The sequence below is a fragment of the Nelumbo lutea genome, chromosome 3 (assembly GCF_056320005.1).
Source record: "Nelumbo lutea isolate HS-2025 chromosome 3, American lotus-T2T, whole genome shotgun sequence".
Classification (NCBI taxonomy): domain Eukaryota; kingdom Viridiplantae; phylum Streptophyta; class Magnoliopsida; order Proteales; family Nelumbonaceae; genus Nelumbo; species Nelumbo lutea.
Window position 1 is genome coordinate 81,378,427 of NC_142686.1, and position 22,825 is coordinate 81,401,251.

The 22,825-nt window shown below is 37.9% G+C and overlaps 1 long non-coding RNA gene and 2 pseudogenes across 2 annotated transcripts; 2 read left to right on the forward strand and 1 right to left on the reverse strand.

The window, feature by feature from the left end:
- Positions 1 to 5,068: 5,068 nt before the first annotated feature.
- Positions 5,069 to 11,480, forward strand: LOC148865970 (protein NRT1/ PTR FAMILY 5.10-like; annotated as a pseudogene). Its single transcript, XR_016109714.1, has 4 exons — positions 5,069 to 5,332; positions 5,433 to 5,650; positions 9,516 to 10,068; positions 10,568 to 11,480. The product of XR_016109714.1 is annotated as a protein NRT1/ PTR FAMILY 5.10-like (transcript).
- A 2,000-nt stretch (positions 11,481 to 13,480) lies between these two features.
- LOC148865971 (uncharacterized) lies at positions 13,481 to 14,868 on the reverse strand. The gene is made up of 3 exons (XR_016109715.1): positions 14,428 to 14,868; positions 14,014 to 14,261; positions 13,481 to 13,891 (listed from the first exon to the last, which is right to left on the reverse strand). It is a non-coding gene; the product is annotated as an uncharacterized LOC148865971 (long non-coding RNA).
- A 1,010-nt stretch (positions 14,869 to 15,878) lies between these two features.
- Positions 15,879 to 21,252, forward strand: LOC148865972 (pentatricopeptide repeat-containing protein At2g13600-like; annotated as a pseudogene).
- Positions 21,253 to 22,825: the final 1,573 nt, after the last annotated feature.

A 22,825-nucleotide genomic window follows, 5' to 3' on the forward strand; every position in this document is an offset into this window, starting at 1 on the left:
TTGCTCTTAAAACTTAGATGGTGATTCATTTCTTCCGATCTCAAACTTCTTCCTAGAATTTATATCATATTGTATCGTTTTCAGATTTGGATTCCCACTCTTTTCTCTTTTGCAAATTATCTTCTTCACCAAAAAAATTTATGCATCTATATTTCTACTGTAGAAACCATTGATAGGAATAGGAAACAAAGACCTCTCTATTTTGGGTTTTTGGAAACTTCTTGTCTTTGCAAGCAGATTTAGAGAAATGGGTTTTATGTGGGAGATACAGTGTATGTCCTTATCTCTAATCAGCATGATGTACATTATGACATTTATTGTAAATGAATAAAGTACATATTTGATTTATGTTATTATGATGCGTTTCTGTGTAATACCCTTAAATTGGACACATATGAGACTCATGTTAGTTTAGAATCTTTACAACCGTTGGATAGATATAGGGAGATTTATCCTGCTAATGCTAACACTAATGTACCACCAAGTTGGTTGGGGTGGCTTGTCTCAGCTACTAAGGTGAGACCTGAGGTACATGTAGTGTGGGTTTTCTTGAAACCTTGAACCATACCAAAATTCCAGTATTGCCCTGAACCTTGGAGATAGATGGGCAAAACTATAATGTTACACCTAACCCCTAAACTCAATTATGATATTGCACTACGTGTCGAATTGGGTTGTCTTTGATATGCCAATTAGTGAGATTTTTAGAGGGGGTCAAAACCTAGGTATGTTGGAACAGTCCGAGAATTCACCTGAGTGGGTGATCATAGTGACATGATCAACCTCTTTGTCAAACAAAGTGAATGGTCGGGGATGCACTCTCTCTAATGGAAACCTAAACTGTCGGCAATTGATTTTAACTGTTGAAATTTGTTTTGCAAAATATATTTATATAGAGATATACATACATACATACATATATATATATATATATATATATATATATATATATATATTATGGTTTCAAAATGTTTCAAAATGTTTTAATTCCCAGGATCCATGTGAATAAAGAGTGCAACACTGCACCTTGCAGCCAAGGAGGGGTCATCTCTTGTCAGCCATTGTTTGATCATTAACATTTATTGGGCCTTCATAAGATGGCTGGACCCAATGACGATTTAGTGTAAATGTTGGGCCCATTATGAGCCCATAGTGATGGACTAAGGGATTCACTAGATTCAATAGTGAATTCGGCCAGACCTTGTAACAGAGGCTAGGCTGAACTCATGTGATTGATGTGTAGATCAATGATAGGGTCCCATGCCATACAAAGAGAGCTAGGCTAGTCAGCATTAAAGTGGAAGTGAGCCTAAAAGCTTAATGGGCCTAAAAGCCCATTTCAACTGGGTTAATTAGATTAATTAAATAGGGGCGGATCTGGGATTTGGATTAGCAGATAAGATAAGGGATTATCCTTATCCACTTAAAGAGTTCAGATCTAAATAAAGATTTGGAACAAAGGAAATCCTAATTTGATTCAGAAGGTTGATCTCTATCTACAGATAATATAAGAGATTATCCTTATCACTTAAAGAGTCTAGATCTAAATAAAAGATTTGGATTAGGATAACTCCTAATGAGATTAGGAAATTGTCTCTTTAAGGCTATAAATAAGAAAGCTAGGTGAACCTTGAATACACTCTCACTCAATACAGAGAGAAGACAACTTAGTTAGACTAATCTTGCATTTTTCTCTTTTTCTCACTGCTCTTGCCGCCCCACCATTTTCGATCTCCAGTTCTTGGATTGGATCAAGATTCGATCTTGATGTTATTTTTTGTTAGAAGAGACAATCTAGAAGTTATGCTCACTGTCCCATTCGATTCTTGTTGAAGAATCACTTGTTCTTGGTGAAGAACTACTTGTTGATCATGCCTCATCCTAAGTTGTGTCATTTTCAGTGGAATGAGGATTTGGTACTCTCTTTGGGCATGAGCACCTACGTTGGGAGGAGCATTCTTGCGTGGATTCTGTATTAGGTATATCCCTCTATTTATTTGGTTTCAGATTTAGTCCGATTTGGTTATAACAACGAACCTTAAAAATGTAGTTTTTTAAATTGGGAATCTCGGATGGGAGTAAAGAAATTTTTGAAAATTCGCCCAACCTTCATGGAGGGTTCAGCCATCCATATGATGGACCTCCCATCCATTTCAGAGATTCTTGCATGGATTTTGTATTAGATATATCCCTCAATTTATTTGGTTTCAGATTTGGTTCGGTTTGGTTACAACAACGAACCTTGAAAATGTAGTTTTCTAAATTGGGAATCTCGAATGGGAGTAAAGAAATTTTTAAAATTTCGCCCAATCTTCATGAAGGGTTCAGCCATCCATATGATGGACCTCCCATCCCTTTTAGAGGTAAGGAGTTGACTTTAATTGAGATAACATTTAAAAGACACGAGCAAAATGGTCTAAAAAATATTACAAAGGGTAGTTTTGATATTTTAAAATTTTTAAATCCCACATGTCATTACATGATATAGATAACTGAAAGATAATTAACAATATGTATTAAATTGACGCATTTTGAAAGCTCGGATAATGAATTTACATATTTTGAAGTTCGAGGACCAAAGTGATACTAAGCCTTAAATACATGTACTAATTTGGAATTTTCCCAAAAAAATTGAGAGAATATGAGAAAGAATGTTTGTGTTGGGATTTCCTATGGAATATTTGCTTGATTTAAGAAAGAAATGAGTTGACCAGCTCAAAGAATTGCAGCAATGTTTATGAGGAAAGAATAATTACAGGATTCTTTTAACGTTAAATAAAGAAACGAGTAATTCACGGAGAGAAACAAGTGCGTCTTGGAACTCAATTGTTTTGGCGCGTAGACCTATGGAATTCAATTTGTGGAATAGAGATGACCGTCACGGGTGAAGGGCAGTAGGTAAAGGTGTCAATTGGACTGGATTTGGTCCAATCCGGTCCAGTCCAATGTGAGTCCATTACAAATGGACCTGGTCCAATCTAGTCCAGCGAATATTTTGAACCATTTTGGATTGATCTAGAGATTATTCGGTCTATTCAAATTCATGTTAATTTAGATTGGTTTCATCTCAAACATGGTCCATTGGCACCTATGTTCTTGTCTTCTATCAATGGACCAGATATTGGCTCAATCCAATATAAATTCATTATGGACGGACCAGGTCCAATCCAATATTTCATATTAGTCCATCCAGTCTGTCCAAATTCAATGTCTTATTGATCCGTCCAATCTGTCCAAATGGTTTTTGATTTGGATGGAGTCCAACCCAAAATCGGTCCATTGACACCCCTAACAGTAGGTTTGGTGCTTGTATTTCCATTAATCGCAAGTTTAATAAAATATTATAGATTTATTCAAATGTTACATTTTAAAAATTTAAAGAAGAATGATGGGTAAAATAGTATTTTTCAAATTTTCATTAATGGATGTTAATGGTAAGGAAGATTTAGTCAATTATCAAAAACGTAAGAGTACTTTAAGTCAATTTCTAAACAGTATTGGTGATTGGGTGAATAAGTCAATTTCCTAAAACTTAGGGGTACTTTAAGAAATTTACCCTTTCTCTTTTTAAGCCAATTTCAATTATTTTTGGATGATGCGGCATGTGACATAGATAGAGGAAATAATTCACATAAACACAAAAATTGCTGTTGATAATCACTCGCAAACAAATTGATAAATGACAGGGCAACAATGCTACCAAACAAACAATTTCTCTAATTTTTGAGAAATCTCATCTATGAATCAACATCGGTCCCCCTTTATATCTCTATATAGGACTTGTTGTAGTGTACGCAACTTCATGAGGCCAAGCCCATTACCCATATCTTTCCCATCACAGCCTTTACAATGCCTATCTCTCTTGTTTGGTGAACCCATGTCAAATTCCACATTGTTCAGAAGTATGGTGGGTGACATTTTTAGTTAACAAGATCTGCCAATTTTTCAAGTCCATTGTTTGAACATTGGTCAATGGCGAAACACATATACATTATTTCAAAAGAATCATCACACTCGTGGTCTCTAATTTGCCGTTTCGACCTTCCATACATCTCTCTTAGGGTGTGTTCATTTCTGAATTTTCAAAAGGGGGAAAATTGGTCAATATGATTTTGGTTCCCATTGATTGAGAAATTCATGTTCTTTTTTCATATTTATGTAGGGACTAGAGAAATTTTATTTTCCTACGTATCACTTACCCAAGAAAGTGATACCCATCTCCTAGGTGGGGTAAATAACTTTCCCACCTGGGAGAAAGTTGCCCACACTTGGAGGGGATAAAAATTCCCCTTCTAATAGTAGATTTTTATGGCTAAAATGATAATTGTTTTATTTACTTAGAAAATAAAAGAACATGGATAAATACACTTACCTTTACTCGGGTAAATAACTTACCGAAAAGTGAACAGGGCCTTTGAACATATTGGGTGAACTGCCCCAAAAAATTTATTCCCCATTTGATTGGCAGGAATAGGGGTCTAGAATCGGAATTGGAATTAACTATTCTGATTCCAACTGTTTGGTTGGACAGAATTGAAATCTCATTTTCCATTCCTGCTGGAATGGCATTCCCCCATTTGAGATAATGACCATCTTAGAAATGAAATCACCTGTTGATTCTAATTCTCATTCTCATTATTATGAATCAAACAAACTATGAAAATAGACCATTCTGATTTCCATACTAAAAGATTTTGATTCCAATTCCAATTCCAACCACAAAATTTGATCCATATTTTTACTAAATTAATCAATGAAAATTCAAAATATTTTCGTCTTTTCTACCAGATAAGCTGTGTTTGAATCCACTTGAAAGCAGAAAAATGTCTGTGGATCGGGTTGAATGATAAACACACACTGACCCAACCTATCGGGTTAGGGTTAGGATCTGACCAGTCTTAATAAAGTCCCGATTGGATTGGATGAATCGGTGCTAAATGCCGCATGTCTAGTAGTTAACATTGCAGAATTGAAATATTTGCATACGCCCAGATGTATACAGGTTGGATCAGATACTCGGATATGTTTATTTCATTTTCAGTCGGTTCGCGTCAGTGACGTAAGCTAAAGCAATTCCACGCCAATCAATTGGGAATGGCTGTTCTCGGTCCCCATTTATGTTCCCAATTTCCCATTGAATTGATTGCATATTAGCTTCGGATTCAGATTTTTGTGGCGTAGAGAGAGAGAGAGAGAGGAGGGGAGGATGGAGGTGTTTGACGCTTCAGCAAGTGAAACTCCGTTGTTGGGAGAAGATATGGTAGAAGGGATGGTGGATTATGAAGGTTGCCGGGTTAGAGCGGCGGTTGGAGATCTGCATCGTTCATCATAGGTTAGTTTTTTTTTTTTTCATAATTAATTTTTTTTTTTTTTGGTTTGATTAATTAATTCTTCCATCTTTGAGGGTATGAGATTTGAAAGACGGGTCACAGGAGTGGAGATGGCGGAGAGATTTGCTTACTACGGGATTACCTCCAACCTGATAAGCTATCTGACGGGACCGCTGCGGTAGTCGACGGCGATGGCTGCCGCGAACGTGAACGCATGATCGGGGGTGTCATCCATGCTTCCTCTACTGGGAGCTTTTGTTGCTGATGCTTATCTCGGCCGCTTTCGGACCATTCTTTTCTCTTCACTTATGTTCTTGTTAGTGTATCTCCGGTCTCCCCATCTCTCTCTCTCGTTCTATCTTTTAACTGAAGATAGTGCTCCATTAGGCTAATGCCAGATCAGAATTTTATAACTCGATGGTACAGGGGAATATGATTTAGGGAGAAGTACAAATCAGAATTTTCTAACCCCAACAGGAGGAATGCATCCTTCACGGGCAGGATGTGGTTTATAGAGGGGCTGGAATTCAGAATTCTGCATGTACTTTTCCAAAAGCTAATAATAGGGGCTGAAATTCAGAATTCTTCATCGAATGTTTTCGCACTTTTCCTTTTAATTTATCCATAACCCACAAAACGTCCCATCTCTTTTCAATGGATCGGACAGGCCCGAATCCGATCGAACTGGAACCTATTGTTCCAGGGATTAAACTATACGTGGGTCGGATAGTAGAACGGACTGGTCCCCGGTCCACCTGTTTTTTGGACAAAGTGTTAGGCATGTGGATTTGGGCTCGGACTCAATCATCGGGTCCACCAGCCTGTTTTTAAGGTTGGGCTTAGGCGTTCACAGATAAGCCTTGTGCCTGATATATTATGTATAATAAAAAATATGTAAATAATATATAATTTATTAATTAAAAATGATGGTTGACTCCGATTCTAGTCTCTTCATGAACCAAGCAGCGTCAATTGGAATCCCGTTCCAATTTCTATCTGATCCAAATGGGTAGGGGGAATAGACTATTGGGATTCTGATTTCAGGGGATTTTCATTCCGATTCTGATCTAGAACTAAACGGACCCTTAGCTTATTAAATTACACCATAAGTTTTATATGTTTTGATTGGACTTCGGGCTTTAATTTTATATAAGGGCTAGGGTCAACCTGGGGTCTACACATTTTTTGTTAAAAGAAGTAAAGCTCAACCTGAACCTAGTTCAGCCTGACCCTAAACAGGTATAGTCAGGACTGGTCATTGGTTTTGTGGAGTAAGAATATTTTTTGATTTTTTTTTTCAAAGGAATTAGGATTTATTGCAAACACAAATGTGTTATACAGATAGGAATCTACAATTAACAAAATGCTCCCAATACCATCCTAACAAGACATTGTAGCTGCACATTGGGAACATCTCCCTTGTCATTCATGGGAAATGTTTCCAATACTCGACTGTAATGGCTTAGGAGGAATTATCCCGATGCCAATTCTAGTTATGTGGTTTTGTCATGATTAATAATTGAGTTGTGAGGATCCTTGCTGTGCAGAACCAATTGTGATATACTTAGGTCTCATTCGTTTTTCGATAAGTTATTTTACCTAGGTAAATGTAGTTACTTGGGTAAGTTTTTCTTGTGGAACACTTACCCGGGTAAATGCATTTACACATATTCTTTTATTTCTCATGTAAATAAGGCAATGACCATATTAGTCATAAAAATCCATTATAAAAAGAGACATTTTCGTCCCATTCAAGTGTTGTCAACTTTCCCTCTAGGTGGAAAAGTTATTTACCCACCTAGGAGATGATTATCACTTACCCAGGTAAGTGGTACCCAAGAAAATAAACTTTTCCTTATCCCCACATAAATCTGAAAAAAGAATATGGGATTCTTGGTCAATAAGAACCAAAATCCCATTAACCAACTTTCCCCTCTCAAAATCCGAAAAAAGAACGCCCCCTTAATACTATTTAAAGGGATATTTTAGTTATCTTGTAATTTATGTTATATTTTATATTTCATAGACATATATAAGATAATTTTGGTGAAAAACAGTTGCGTTACGTACATATAAACATTTCATTATTTTCTTTTCATTTTTATCAATTTTATATCATAAAAAATAAAGTATTAATTACTATTATTATCATAGGTAAATTATAAACTCCACCCATGTAACTTTGTCTTACATTGCCGGTCCCAAACGTGGATAAAAAAGATGGTGCATGGTTGGAACTTGGAAGTTGGCACTAAAACTTTTGTCAAAGTCTCATGATATTCTAATTTACTTTCCATGTTCATTAAATAGAGCAGATTGGTGAAACAATCTCCCACGCCATATAGTTGGCGTGTTGGGATGAGGCACGGATGATCATAATTATGTAAAATTAGGTCTAATTGGGTCAAACCCAATTATACCGATGATTAATTGGTTCTGGTTCTAATTCTGGGTCAATCTTGTGGAATTCGGATGTGCTCCTCATAGAGCATACTTTACACCAACCACGCAGCTAGGAGGGAACAAGGAAAACAAACCAAACCAATGAGGCCGAATTGAAAATTTTGGTTAACTAAATTAATTGGTTTGGTTTTGGTTCAGTATTTTTTAAAAACTGAAGATATCGGTTCAGTTTTAGTTAATTAATATAAAATCGACAGTTAACTGAACCGACCGGTATATATATTTTATACTATTTATATATTAATGAATATATATGCATTATATATATAAATATATATAATATTATTTATTATTTATAATATAATATTTTATATGTAAATCTAATTTTTTATTATTTTATAAAAATAAAAAAACTGACAAACCAAATCGATAGGTAACCAAGCTGATTAACTTATTGACTTTGGTTTGATTTCAGTTACCAATTTTCCATAAACTGATACTACCAATTCAATTTGAAATTTAGGCCCATGGTTTGATTAACCGAACCATGGACACCCCTACTCACAGCACATCATACTGTGCATTGAAAACATCTCATGAATGATAACATCAAATACTGGAAATGATCTCAATGCACAGTTACAATGCCTTGTGAGATTGGTGTGAGACACACTCTATTAGGAACAAATCCCATCTCTATTTTATGAAACTGATTAATAGCCAATTCGGGACTAATACATCCTATCTGTATTAGATCCGATCCGTTGATAGTACTAGTGCTATATATTGTTACGTACGAATATTATAAAATAAAAGCATATAATATTATACATAAACCTCTATTTACATAAATTATGACAAATATCTTATGATATTAAACATAATGTATTTAAAGCCATAGGCCAAAAATCAGGTTGTGGTCCGGGGTTCTTATTATAGATTTATAGGTGCTAACCTTACCTCAACCCATGATCACCCCTAGAGACAATTAGGGGTGAAACTTTGATGGGCTCAACCTAACTCAACTTAATCTAATTCAAGTTTTTGCATAGGTTGAACCAAAGCCAGAGAACTTGGGCCTAATCTAAATTAGGGTTGAGCTTGGATTGAGGCCTCGAGTAACTTAAACCCAGCCAAATCCAACCCGGGTCTGATTTTTGATATATATATATATATATATATATATATATATATGAAAATGACATTTATATATTTTTGATAAATTATACTATTGAGTCAGATCATATAGTCTGATAAAAGATGACTATAAAAATATATACATAAAATTTTTTAAATTCAACTAACCCGCCCAAGCTCGATTAATCTGACCCAATCCAATATGAAGCTCGAACCCAGTCCAAATTGATTGTTGGAAGTGGGTATTCTAAACCATACAATAATTAGTTTTGGCTCAAAAAAATTCCCCCTTGTGCTTCTCTACATCCTTCATCTATTGCAAAAAGGACGTGTTGAAGTGGTAAGAAATGGTTAAAGTGCTCAAATGGTGATGATATAGGTGAAATAGTTCATGGAGCCGATCGATCCCATAACGCTTAGATGATTATGGTAAATGGTACTATACAGTTTTTAGAATGACTGTTCAGCTCACATCAGAATTCTTAGTCCCATCGACTGTACTTTTTTTTTTTCCTGAAGACGGTACAGGTTATGCTTGTGGAAGAAAGAATAGTAATTTTTAGTTTGGTTTTGTATGCCTTTGACGCTATTCTTACTAATAAAATTATGATTATATTTACATTTGAACATTTGATGGAATCACAGGGATTAGGGTTGTTGACGATATCAGCAATTTTTCCTTCTCCGAGCTTACTTCACTGCCAGAACACAAAGAAAAACAGCTCATGCACTCCTCAATTCCAAATCGTCTTCTTCTTTGCCTCTCTGTATCTTCTGGCCCTTGCCCAGGGAGGGCACAAGCCATGTGTGCAAGCTTTTGGTGCAGATCAGTTTGATGCACAGAACCCAGATGAGTGTAAATCCAAAAGTTCATTCTTCAATTGGCGGTATTTTGCGATTAATGGCAGTGTCTTCATATCACTTTGGATATTAAATTACATTCAAGATAACTTAAACTGGATTCTTGGATTTGGAATTCCCTGCATTTCCATGGTAGCTGCGCTTGTTGTTTTCTTACTTGGAAGGAAGACATATCGATACAGTTCCAAACAAGACAATAGCAATCCATTTGTGAGAATTGCCCAAGTGTTTGTTGCTGCAGCAAGGAACCGGCGCACCACTCCCTCAACTGCTGCTGTTGCGAAGGAGGAAGAAGCAAGAGAACCACTCCCTCGGCATGGCACATACCAATTCAAGTAAAAAATAAAAAATAATTTCTTATTCTTAATTTCAATATAAGGATCAATTAACTCAGGATCTGCCTGATTATTATTATGTCATCTCACTGGTTCCATGAATGTGGAGGATATATCTTGTCCATGAAATGCCTACTCACAATAGGCTTTTATACATGAGAAGGCCCATGTTTCATGGCAGTACTTAACATATGATATCTTGTAGCTCCAAATAGGTGATAAAGTGAGAGAAAGTAGATGGTTTGATCAAGTGCATAGAAGACCATTTATGGAACCTGTAAGAAATTTGCTGCAGGTTGAAGGGGCTAGAATGGCCAGTTACAAACCAGAAAGGACTTTGTCCGAAGCAATAAGAAATGATTTAAGGGCTCATAATTTAATAATTAACATGACGCTAAACAGATTGGAATGATGACAGGATTTGTGTAGCCAATCCCATATATATGGGGTAAAGCTAAGATGATGATGATGACATATATATAAGAACTTCTTTACTACTACTTCTTGACAAAGCACTGGCTATGGTTTCAAATGATCAATATGGTTCAGATGAAAACTGGAAAATGTGTAGCATCAGTCAGGTGGAAGAAGCAAAGGTGGTCCTGAGCTTGGTTCCTATATGGGCAACATGTTTAATGTATGGAGTTGTATTTGCTCAATCCTCTACCTTCTTCATCAAGCAAGGACTCACCATGGACAGATCAATTACGTCTGGTTTCGAAATACCACCTGTCTCACTCCAGTCCCTTATCGGTGCTGCAATTGTTGTGTTCATTCCCATTTATGATCGTATCATTGTTCCAATTGCTAGAGTTTATACTGGGAAGCCTTCTGGTATAACAATGCTTCAAAGAATTGGAACTGGTATGTTTCTATCTCTAATTTCCATGGTTGTGGCAGCAATTGTTGAGAAGGAAAGACTTAAAGTGGCCAGAGATTCTGGACTAGTAGATATGCCACAAGTAACTCTTCCAATGAGTGTGTGGTGGTTAGTTCCTCAGTATGTCTTGTTTGGAATTTCTGATGTCTTCACAATGGTTGGTTTGCAAGAATTTTTCTATGATCAAGTCCCAAATGGATTGAGAAGCATGGGTCTACCCCTCTACCTTAGCATCTTTGGCATAGGGAACTTCCTAAGCAACTTCCTCATCTGTCATTGAGAAGGAAACCAGTTGGGGAGGCCAAGACAGCTGGTTTGCAAATAATTTGAACCGGGCACATCTAGATTGGTTCTATTGGCTTCTTTCTGGATTAAGTGTAATAGAATTAGTTTTGTATTTGTATTTTGCCAAATCATACATCTATAACAGAGCAAGTGCCATCTGAGGTACCTCAATCCTGTTACAGATTTCTTATTCACATTTGTATGTATATTAGAATAATGCCAATGAAGTAACTATTTGTTTTCTCTGAATGTTAGTTGTAGATTGAAATTGCTCATTCTTTTCTCTTGTGAGTTCAGTGATTCATGACTTTAACTTTTGTATATGATTGCTTTTTAATTTCTTTCAGTCTTACTATATCAATTTTTTATTAAAACTTAAAGATCTCACGAAACCGTAGAAGGGTGATGTCTCTTGTTTCAGAGTTATAGCTTATATAACAGATTCTTAGCTCAACAAACTTTTTTTTTTTTTTTTTTTTTCTGTTAGAATATGATATACCGAGCTGGGAGATAATGGTAAAGAGGTACAAACAAACTACAATCGACAAATTCTAAAGGGGTGTTTTCAAATTAGTGAACCCCGACCCTGAAGAGTGCAATATATATGTATCACATAGTTGGATATTTAGAAATTATTCCTCAATAAGGATTATAAAGCAAATATGTAAACTACAATTATAATGCAAATCAGATTGAAAAGCTTCAGAGGAGTTTTCTTTGGAGGCTGGGAGGAGGAGAAAAAACTGCACTTGGTGAGTTGGGGGCAAGTTTGTCTCCCCAAAGTTGAAGGGGGGTTAGGTATAAGGAAGTTGAAATTTTTTAATTCTGCTCTCCTCTGTAAGTGGATTTGGAGATTTTCTGTAGAAAATGATGCATGGTGGAGATCTCTCATTGCTAGCAAATATGATGTGAATTGGGGCAATTAGAGAACTGGGGTAACTCTCTATGGAATGGGATAATGAAGAACTTTTCAGCTCTAGCCGCGGGGGTCTCAGTTAGGGTTGGTAATGTTAACAGGACCAAATTCTGGAAGGACCATTGGTGCTCAGAGGAACTTCTTGCTGAGTCCTTCCCCCTCCTCTTCCAGTGTGCTTCAGATCAAGAGATCTCAGTTGTAGAGTGTTATAATATTTCTGGTGGTTTAGTTCTTTGGAGTCCCTCATTTCGAAGGAATCTTTTTGATTGGGAGTGGAAGAGGTATTGAATCTGTTGACCTGTCTTCAAAACCAAGAATTGGATTACAGTTCGGAGGACAAGTGGCATTGGAAGTGGAACTCTGATGAGGTGTTTTCTGTTAAATCTTTGGCTGCTAATCTCGGTAGGAGGGGTGTTCCTGATTTCCCGGATCGGAAAGTGTGGATTCCCAACTGCCCAAGAAAAGCCAACTTCCTAATTTGGACTATGGCTCTTAATAAATGTCTTTCTAAGGAGAACCTAGTGAGAAGGGGAATTCAGGTTTCGGACTTGTCTTGCGGTCTATGTGGGAGAAGTGCTGAATCTACTGATCATTTGTGTATCCATTGTCTGTATTCTGCTCAATTGTCGAACCGTTTCCTCAGCTCCTTGAAGGTTTGCTGAGTGATGCCGAGGTCGGTAAAAGAGCCGTTGTGTTGTTGGCAGCTTATGGGTTTGAGCAAGAAAAAGAAGACTGTCTGGAAGATGGTCCCAATTGCTGTTATCTTGGATGAGTTAATTTGGTCCCAATTTGGTCCATCTGGACCGAGAGGAATAGAAGGATTTTCAGTAACAATAAGTCCGGATGAGTTAATTCAGAAGTCAGTGGGCAAGCTGTTATCTTGGATGTCTGTGGCTATGGATTTTAGAACTGTAATGTGTCAGATGTGTTGTTTTTCTAGCTCTTGATGAGAAGTGTATTTGCTGATTTGATCAGCCAGCCTGTTCTGGGATTGATCTCAGCCTCCTATGTGTAATTCCTTATCAATAAATATTACTTTACCTTTTCCAAAATAAAAAAAAAACTACAATTATAATGCAAAAGAACTGGAGAAGCAAGAAACAAAGACTAATAAGAGAACCCATATAAGAATGAAATAGACAAGGGCTCCGCATGTCCATTGCAATTAATTGTATTCTCCTATACTTGGTAATGGGAAGTGAGAAATAAACTCATTTTTGACAAAGTTGAACCTACACCCCCTAAAGTTATATGCAAAGCACAGTTAATACACCACTGACACATCCGTACAGAAACCTCAGTTGCCTGTGGTAACACATCAGCTGAGGACAAGTTGGTTCACAAGTAATAAGTTATTTATTTTTGGATCATATGACCCTGTTACTGGCAACATAAGACATCTGAATGTCAAGATATTGCTTAAATTCCTTTTTCAGTGTTTCCTGTTATCTTTTTAACTGGAAACTTTCTTGTAGGTATAGATTGCTCATTGTTCTTGATACATCAATTGTCAATTAGACACATCTTATCTGCATTTTCTGAAAATTTTCTGTACTGTTTTATGACAGCTGGTTGGAATGAATAGCAGAACAAGCAAATGTGATGATAGATCACATTCTTGTTTCTATTTTTTAACATTGAATGTAGATCATTGGCTGTTAGACTGCAACCTCCTTTTGAAGGGCTGACCAAGAACCAAGAAATCAGCAGAAGGGACAGCTCAGCATAACTGACCAAGAACCAGCTGCAACATGGTTTAGTTACAAGTAACAAACCAAGAAATCAAGATTAGTGTAATAAAATACCACGTCCATTACTTCGATATAAAAAGAGGTATTGTACTTGGAGGAATAAGAGTAGTTTTACCAAATTTCCAATCTTATTCCCGCTTCCCCATTGTTCACTCTCACAATCTTCAACCAAGGAGGCAGTTTCTCCCTCGAAGAGAAGCCTGTGTTGAGGCAGAACCTCAACAATTGGTATCAGAGCGAGGAAAACCTGAAGACGACAACAGGATGCCAAGCACCAGATCCAGGACTGTCAACGAAAGGGTAGATCACATGGAGATTCAAATACACAAAGTCACCGGTGATTTGGAAGATATCAAACAATCACTGTTGGCAGTCATGGCACAATTGGAAAAGAACGCATTAGCAGGAAATCTTGAAAATGAGAATGAAGAATCCAGCCGAGAAGTTGAAGGAAATAGGAGAGAATCAGGAGTATCTAGGAGAATGGCCAAGCTCAACTTCCCCAACTACGCTAGTGACGACCCCATACCTTGGATTTTTCAAAGCTGAAAAGTTCTTTGACTATCATAATACATCGAGCCATTACAGAGTCTCCATAGCCTCCTTCCATCTGGAACGAGAGGCCACACTGTGGTTCCAATGGTTCCCAGGTCTCATCCTCAGGTCTCTTGGGCTGACTTTATGGAAGCCTTGTGCATAAGGTTTGGGCCAGTTGGCTTTGATAGCTACGATGAAACCCTATCAAAGCTAAAGCAAACAGGCTCTGTGCGAGATTATCAGGTCGAATTTGAAAAATTGTCGACGAGGGTACACGGCTAGCCGGAGATTGCTCTTCTAGGATGTTTCATCGGCGGCTTGAAGGAAGAAATTAAAGTGGAGGTGAAGGCCCTCCAACCTCCGTCATTGCACGCAGCTCTCGGTCTCGCCAGAATTCAGGAAGAGAGACTGACTCGACTCAAGAAACTGAGGCAGCCCTGTCTTATGGCCTAACCAGGCTCAAATTGGACCCCACAGTTCAGTCCAGATATCTCGAATGAACCAATCACCCACCGGCCTGTGTCTACTAGAAGGAATGGGTCGGCCCAAATGCAACCGCGTAGGAACCGGGGCCTCTGCTACAACTGCGAAGAAAACTTTGGGTCGGGCCACAGGTGTAAAGCCCAACAGCTTTTCATGCTCCAGACCGAAGAGAAGAGAAAAGAAAAGACCCAGACAGACTTGAGTGATAGTTGCAAAACAAAACAAGGTGAGCCCGACCCATGAGGGTTTTCGGGTCTATAAAAGGCCGTAGAGTTTCAGTCCTAATTGACAGTGGTAGCACCTTGAACTTCATAACTCAGGTTGCTGCCAAACAAATGGGACATACCATAGAACACGTGGATCCATTCACGGTTCACGTAGCAGATGGTAACCAAATAAAGTGTGAAGGTATTTGTCGACAAATCACACTTAAAATACAGGAACAACTGTTCACTGTTGATTTACATCCTTTAATCTTCAGTGGGGCTGATACTGTACTAGGGTTTGTGGAACCATCCAGCCCCGTACTAACAGCAGAAGAACCCATTCTAGCGGAAGCCCAACAAGAATTACAAGAACTCCTTAAAAAGTATTACCAAACGCCTGTTGACCACCGAATTGAGATAATTCCAATAAGCCCCCATCAAATGTAAGGCCATACCACTACCCAAGATTCTAGTGGGAATAAATATGGAAAAAATTTGTCCAATTATCCAGCCGAGTTCCAGTCCATATTCATCACCCGTGTTACTAGTAAAAAGGACGGAACGTGGAGATTTTGCGTGGATTACCACAACCTAAATCAAATCACAGTTAAGGATCGTTTCCCCATTCTACTGATTGATGAGTTACTAGATGATCTACAAGCTGCCATGGTATTCTCTAAATTCAACCTCAGATCGGGTTATCATCAAATAAGGATGCATCCTGAGGATGTACCCAAGGCAGTGTTTCGCACACATGAGGTCATTACAAATTCCTCTTTATGCCGCCCCATCAACATTTCAGGCCATTATGAACGAGGTATTCCGACCATACTTGCACCGCTTCATATTAGTCTTGTTTGACGATATTCTTGTGTTCAGCACTAACTAGGTATCTCATTTAAAACACTTGTCTCTCACTTTGGGACTCTTGAGGCAACATCAATTGTTTGCAAAAGCATCCAAATGTGTTTTTGGACAATCACAAGTACAATATTTGGGCCATGTGGTGAAGGCAGGACAGGTCATGGCGGATCCAGACTAGGCCAAAAGCATCCAAAATTGGCCACCACCAAAGTCTATCAAAACATTGCGCGCCTTCTTAGGCCTTGTAGGACACTACTGGAGATTCATCCCTCATTATGGGTGGATAGCTACACCACTCACACAACTGCTGTGTAAAATGGTCTATCATTCTCTAGATAATCTCTAGTCAGTTGGATGGGGCTACCGATGGAAGAAGCCACATAGGAACCTTGTTCTGACCTAGCACTCCAATTCCCACAATTGAGTCTAGAGGACGAGGGCAATCTCAAGGAGGGGGAAAAAGCCAGCTCAGCATACCTGACGAAGAACCAGCTGCCAATCAACCATGGTTCAGTTACAAGTAACAAACCAAGAAATCAAGATTACTGTAATAAAATATCACATGTACATTACTTTGATATAAAAAGAGGTCTTGTACTTGCTCAAAGGAATAAGATGAAGGGATAGGATATCCATCACATGGACGCCCAAAGAATTCGGAATAGGAGGGCGAATTTCAAAAATTTTTATCTTTCTTCAACTGGGAATCGCATTCCCTATTTAGAAAATCATATTTTCAATGATCATTCTTGAACCATAAACTGAACCAGATTTGAACCAAAAGGAGTAGGAAAGGATTATACTTAATACGGAGAAACATTATCTCCCAATGGAGGTGTTCACGCCCAAGGAATGATCCAAAATCTACTCCCACTGAAGATGGCGCAGTGCAAGATGGAGCAGAATCAACAATGTTCTTCTAAATGAACTTGACCCTTCGCAAGAATCAACAGAATGGCTTGTGAATACAGCTCTAATCAATCTTTTCTCCAAAAGATTGGTATCAAAATCAAATCTTGATTACTCCTGTAGAGAGTAGGAGATCGAACTACTGGAGGCGGCGGCTGCAGGGGCAAGAGAGTATTCGCATGATGCAGAATTCTCTCTTCTTGTGATTTCAGCTCTGAAGATAGGAGTTGTGTATTGCATGTCAAAAGGCTGCCGCCCCCTCCTCCTTTTATAATCTTAAAGGGATCAGCTCCTAATCCCATTAGGAGTTGGTGATCCAAATCATATTTGGATTAGAAGTCGATTTAAGTGATAAGAGATAACCCTTATCTTATCTGTAGATCAAATCAGCCATCTCCTAATCTAATTAGGAGGCTTACAGATCTAAATCTTATTTAGATCTTGAACTCTCTAAGTGGATAGGGTCTGGGCCCAATCCTATCAGCTGATCCATCTCAAAATCTACCCATTTTAATTGACTAATCAAATCAGCCCAGTTCGAAGCCTATTTAAGGTTATGTATTCACTTAGCCTTCCAAACTGCTACCCAGTTGGGCTTCCTTGTATGGCGTGGGACCAAAACATTGATCTACACATCAGCCACATGGGTTCAGCCCAACCTTTGTTGCAAGGCCTGGCTGAATACACTGTTATGGACAATGCACCCCCTGAAACCCATCTTATGCGCTCTATGGGCCTAACACTTACCCTAAGTGGTCACTAGGCCAAGCCACCTTGTAACACCCAGGGACTGTGGGCAGATGCAAGATTAGCCCATCAGGTATTATTCTCAATGGTCTTACACTTAATCTCTTAGCCCATAATGATCATACACTGCCTGACAAGAGATGACCTCTCCCTCGGATGCAAGGAACAGTGTTGCACTCTCTGCTTATATGGATCTTGGGAATTAAAACCTTTTGCAAACCTTTTAGAAACCATAATATATATACTTTTGTATAAAATATATCTTGCAAAACAAATCTCAACGATTGAAATCGGTTGTTGGTAGTCTTGGTTTCCATCAGTGAGAGTGCATCTCAGATCATTACCCTTATCCGACAAAGGGGCTGATCCTGTCACTATGATCCTGTCACTATGACCACAGTGTCAGCCTTTTCAGGATAGGTCTCCCCAGATCGACCCACTAGCTGTGAACATTCTAAACTAACACAAGTCTCATTAAGTATCCAGTTTAAGGGTATTACACAGAAACATACCAAGGGAACATGAATCAAATATGCACTTTTATTCATTTACAATAAACTTATAAAGTACATCATCTTGATTGAAGCTAAGGGCATACAAAATTGTCTAACATAAGAGAAGTTTTACTAAATTTCCAATCCTATTCCCACTTCCCCATTACTCACTCCCACCATCTTCAAACCTAGGAGGCAGCTTCTCCCTCGAAGAGAAGCCTGTGTTGACACCTGAGGCACACCTAGGCGCACAGGCGAGGCATATTTTGGGGTATGTGCCTCGCCTAGGTGCACCTCTTTCAAAATGTGTGCGCCTGGTGTACTTGATGTGCTTTGCGCCTTTATAAAATTTTGCGATTTTTGCTCTTTTCTAATTCTAATGGTTGTACCGAGGGCTCCGTCCCTAGACCCTGACCATGCCCCTTGAGGCAAGCCCAAACAAGCCTATGTTAGGGTTTAAAATTCTTATTTATCACATAAAAATAATGATTTTACAACTTTCATTGCCTTTTAAGAAGATAATTTATTGCAATGAATGAATGACAACATAAGCAAATAGGGGGTTCTTGGAGCTTCAGTGAGTGATAGAAGCGAGGGGTTCTCCGAGAACCCCTTATTTGCTTATGTTGTCATTCATTCGTTGCATTAAAATATCTTCTTAAAAGGCAATGAAAGTTGTAAAATCATTATTTTTTATGTGAAAAATAAGAATTTTAGACCCTAACATAGACTTGTTCGGGCTTGCCTCGAGGGACGTGCTACAAAGGCGACTTATAGAATCAACAATGCAATATGTTTTACATCACATTAACTACTTGAAGCAATGCAATTAAGGAAAAAAAAGAGATTGTGGGTTTTACATGCTTGAAAATGCTTTATATGTTTTCTTTTATTTTTAAATTTTCATTTGAATACACTTTACATGTTATGTTTATGTATTTTAATTTTAGATAATAGGTTTTTTTAATCATTTATTTTAAATTTTAAGTTTATATTTTTATTAACAAATTTTTTTTGGCATTTTTTTGGAATTTTTTCACTTTTTTTTTTTTGTAATTTTGCGCCTTTCTTAGAAAGGCAAGGGCCTCGCCTTGCGCCTTGAGCCTCAGGCGCAAATTTGGCCCTTGCGCTTTTAAAACACTGGTTGAGGCAGAACCTCAACATTTGGCATATGGGTTTTCTCTCTTGGTCTAGTTTATTTGCCAACATCATTTCTATTGGGTTTTTCCTCTTCTTCTATTGTCTATCAATCATGTTCTAATCTCCTGGCATTTTTCCTATTTTTGTGTTTCTCTCGAATAATAAGGGATCAATATATAATTTTACTATTAGTGGTTATGAAGATTAATAAACTTCACACAATATTACATGTTTTTGAACCAATAAAGATGAGGTGTTTAGCTTGCTCTAAAGTGTAATCTTCACATGTATATTAATGACCGAGTTCTTTACTGATTGAATGGACGTCTTCAACTAGTTCAGGACATGGAGGGTTAGAGGGGCAATTTTTTAGAGCCTCAAGAAACGTGCATCTATGAAACTGTTGAAGCAGATTCATGCTCCTATGAGAAAAACTGGTCTCCACCATGAAAATTATCTTTCTGTCAAACTTCTATCTTTGAGTGCCAAAGTGTTGGCAGATATTGATTATGCCCGTACGATCTTTGATTGTTCTATGGGCACAGAGAATGTGTTCCTATGGACTGCCATGATAACAGCTTATTCAAGAAAGCAGTCTCAAGCTACAGTTGAAGCTATTCTGATATACAGGAAGATGCAGAGATATAAGATCGAACCGAACAGTTATATACTATCATCTGTTCTCAAAGCATGTTCTATTTTGTCAGATGTTCAAGAAGGTAACCGGATTCATGTTCATACTGTTAAACTGGAACTGAATACCGACATCTATGTGCAAACAACGCTTATGGACATGTATGCCAAGTTTGGCTACATTGAACCAGCTGTGCATTTGTTTGAAACTTCATGTGAGAGAAATCTTGTGATGTGTAATGTCATAATTATGTGCTATGGAAAAGCTGAAAATGTTGAAGCTGCCAGAGAAATCTTTGACAAAATGACTCAAGGGGTTCAATGTCATGGACTTCCATGATCTCTAGTTACACTAATCATAGAAACATGCAAGTTGCACAGGAACTTTTTTTATCACGTGTATGAGGGATGTGCCTTGTTGGAATGCATTGATTAGAGGTTATGCTCACAGTGGAGATGATGAAAGAGCTCTGCTACTTTTCAATGAGATGACACTGGAGAATGTGGAACCCAATCGGGTAATCATCATGGTTGTTATTATTTCAGCCTGTGGATGCATTGGAGCTTTGGAGAAAGGGAAACAAATACACGAGTACATAAAAGACTGTAGTGGAATGGAAATGAATATCTACATGTTCAATGCTTTAATTGACATGTATGCCAAATGTGGGAGTCTTGATGATGCTTATTGAGTGTTCTGTGAGATGCCCTGCAAGGATATAGTGTTTTATAATACGATGATTCTAGGTTTTGCTAACATGGGCATGTAGGAGATTTCCTGCAACTTTGTTCGGAGGTATTAATTGGTGGTTTGCAGCCAGATGCAGTCACCTTTTTGGGTATCTTAACTGCATGTAGCCAGCCATGCTGGCCTGCTAGGTAAGGGTCATGAATGGTTGAGGCGAATGACCAGAGACTACAAAATAGAGCCTTCTTCGGTTGATCACCATGCTTGCATGGTTATTCTCCTTGGCCATGCAGGATTTATTGAGGCGGCTTATCAGTTGATAAATGCAATGCAAGTGGAATCTCATGCTAGTGTCCGTGGGACCTTGCTTAGGGAATGCAAGACTTATTGCAATATTGAAATTGGTGAAATTGCCACCAGAAAGCTTTTCACAGTTGAGCCAGAGGATTCTGCATGCAAACTATGTGTTGTTGCCTAACATTTACGCTAGGGCCAATAGGTGGGATGATGTTGCAAAGGTCTGGCATTGGATGAGTAAAAGAGGAATAGCCAAAGCATCAGGATACAGTTGGATTGAGGTAGATAAACTTGTCCACAAATTCTTAGCAGGAGACACAAGTCATCCACAATACAAGCATATCCTCCAACATTGAGAAATTTGTCTTTGAGTAAATTTTATCCAAGCATAAGTCTTGAACTCTGGATAAGGGAATTATATGCTTTTGTTATTTTAGATGATGAATATATCGGCTAAGTTTAGGCTGCATAGATCCAGCAACGGATGGCCTTTGGGGCTTTTGATTAGAAAGATCATTGTTGGGGATTGTGTATGCTGATTTGCAAGGACACACCCAAATGTGTAATGTTTTTCTCTTTTCTTTTTTCTTTTTCTCTTAATTACTTCCTAATTATTCATATATTGTAGAAAGAAGTTCTTTCTTCTTCACCCACGTATAATAGCTGAGGATTTTTTTTAAACCCAACTTGATTCTACATTCATCTCAAAGTGGAACAAAATTTGAGTTTTTGGGTCACTGCAATGGAGAATGATATCTCTAGTGTAAGGAGCGGGCAGGCTATCTGTTATTACAAGTCTTAAAAGTTGACAAAGGACATGTGGAGTAGTTGCTTGTATTTAATTAAATTTATTAATCCTTTGCAGTTATTTAATGAAGTAATTTGAATACACAACCCTTCTATTGGGTTTAAGAAACTAAATTAACTCCCTTTTATCTGAATGTGTAAGCATATATCTATCTGGTAGATACATCTGGACATGTTTTCAGGCACTCTTGAGTTTTTAGAATTTGCTTTGTGCTAGTTTACTAGGGAAATCCAGTTTCTGAACTTTGTGTGCCAAACACCTATGTTGTTTTACATCTCCATGATACATGTGGAAAAGTTCATAGTAGTGAACTATTTCAGGTTTTCCTAAAACACCATGTTAGACGCTACTTTTTTCATTGTTAGGGACCTGCAAACACCAGCATCCTTATTAAAATGGATTGCTTTTTGTTAGTGTTGAATATGTAGGGGTATTTCTATCTTTATACTTATGTTTATGTGCTGATGTGTAAGATTATGTTAGATTTAGTGCCCCTTACTTAAGTAGGGGCACATGTGTCTTTTCCACAATATAAGTAATATAAATCAATTCTGGCAGAATGGGAGAGTAATCTTTTTCTCTCATTTGAACTAGTTATTTCTCTCCTTTTCTTCTCTTCTCTTCCTCTTCTCTCTCTCTCTCTCTCTCTCTCTCTTCCTTCCTCTTGATTGTTATCAGCTTAATAGGATTCAAGGGCAGGTCGAATCCTAATATGGTATCAAAGCCAAACCGAGCAAATTAGACCTGCCTAGAATTTTGTTCTTTGTGCACCCAATCTAGGGTTTTCTCTTGGTTTCTTTGCCATCTATTAGAGATAAGGGAAAGGGCTGAAAATGAGTGGTCACCCTCTTCTCTTAGAGGTTTCTATGCCTCCAGTTGTGTTGTTTGTGGTTGGTTGTTGTAGTTTCTAAGAAACCCTCCCCTGATCGATGAAGAGAAGATGGTTGATTCGTGTGGTGCAGTGGATGTCTTGTGTGGTCTGGTTTTCGGGTGATTAGGTAAGAGATTTCTATGCAATTTCGTGTTGTGAATCAATTCATAAGTTTGTTTTAGATTGTATGGTGGGATTTCATATTGTAGTGTGCTAGGGTTTGTGTTTTCTTTCAGTATGATTCGAAAGG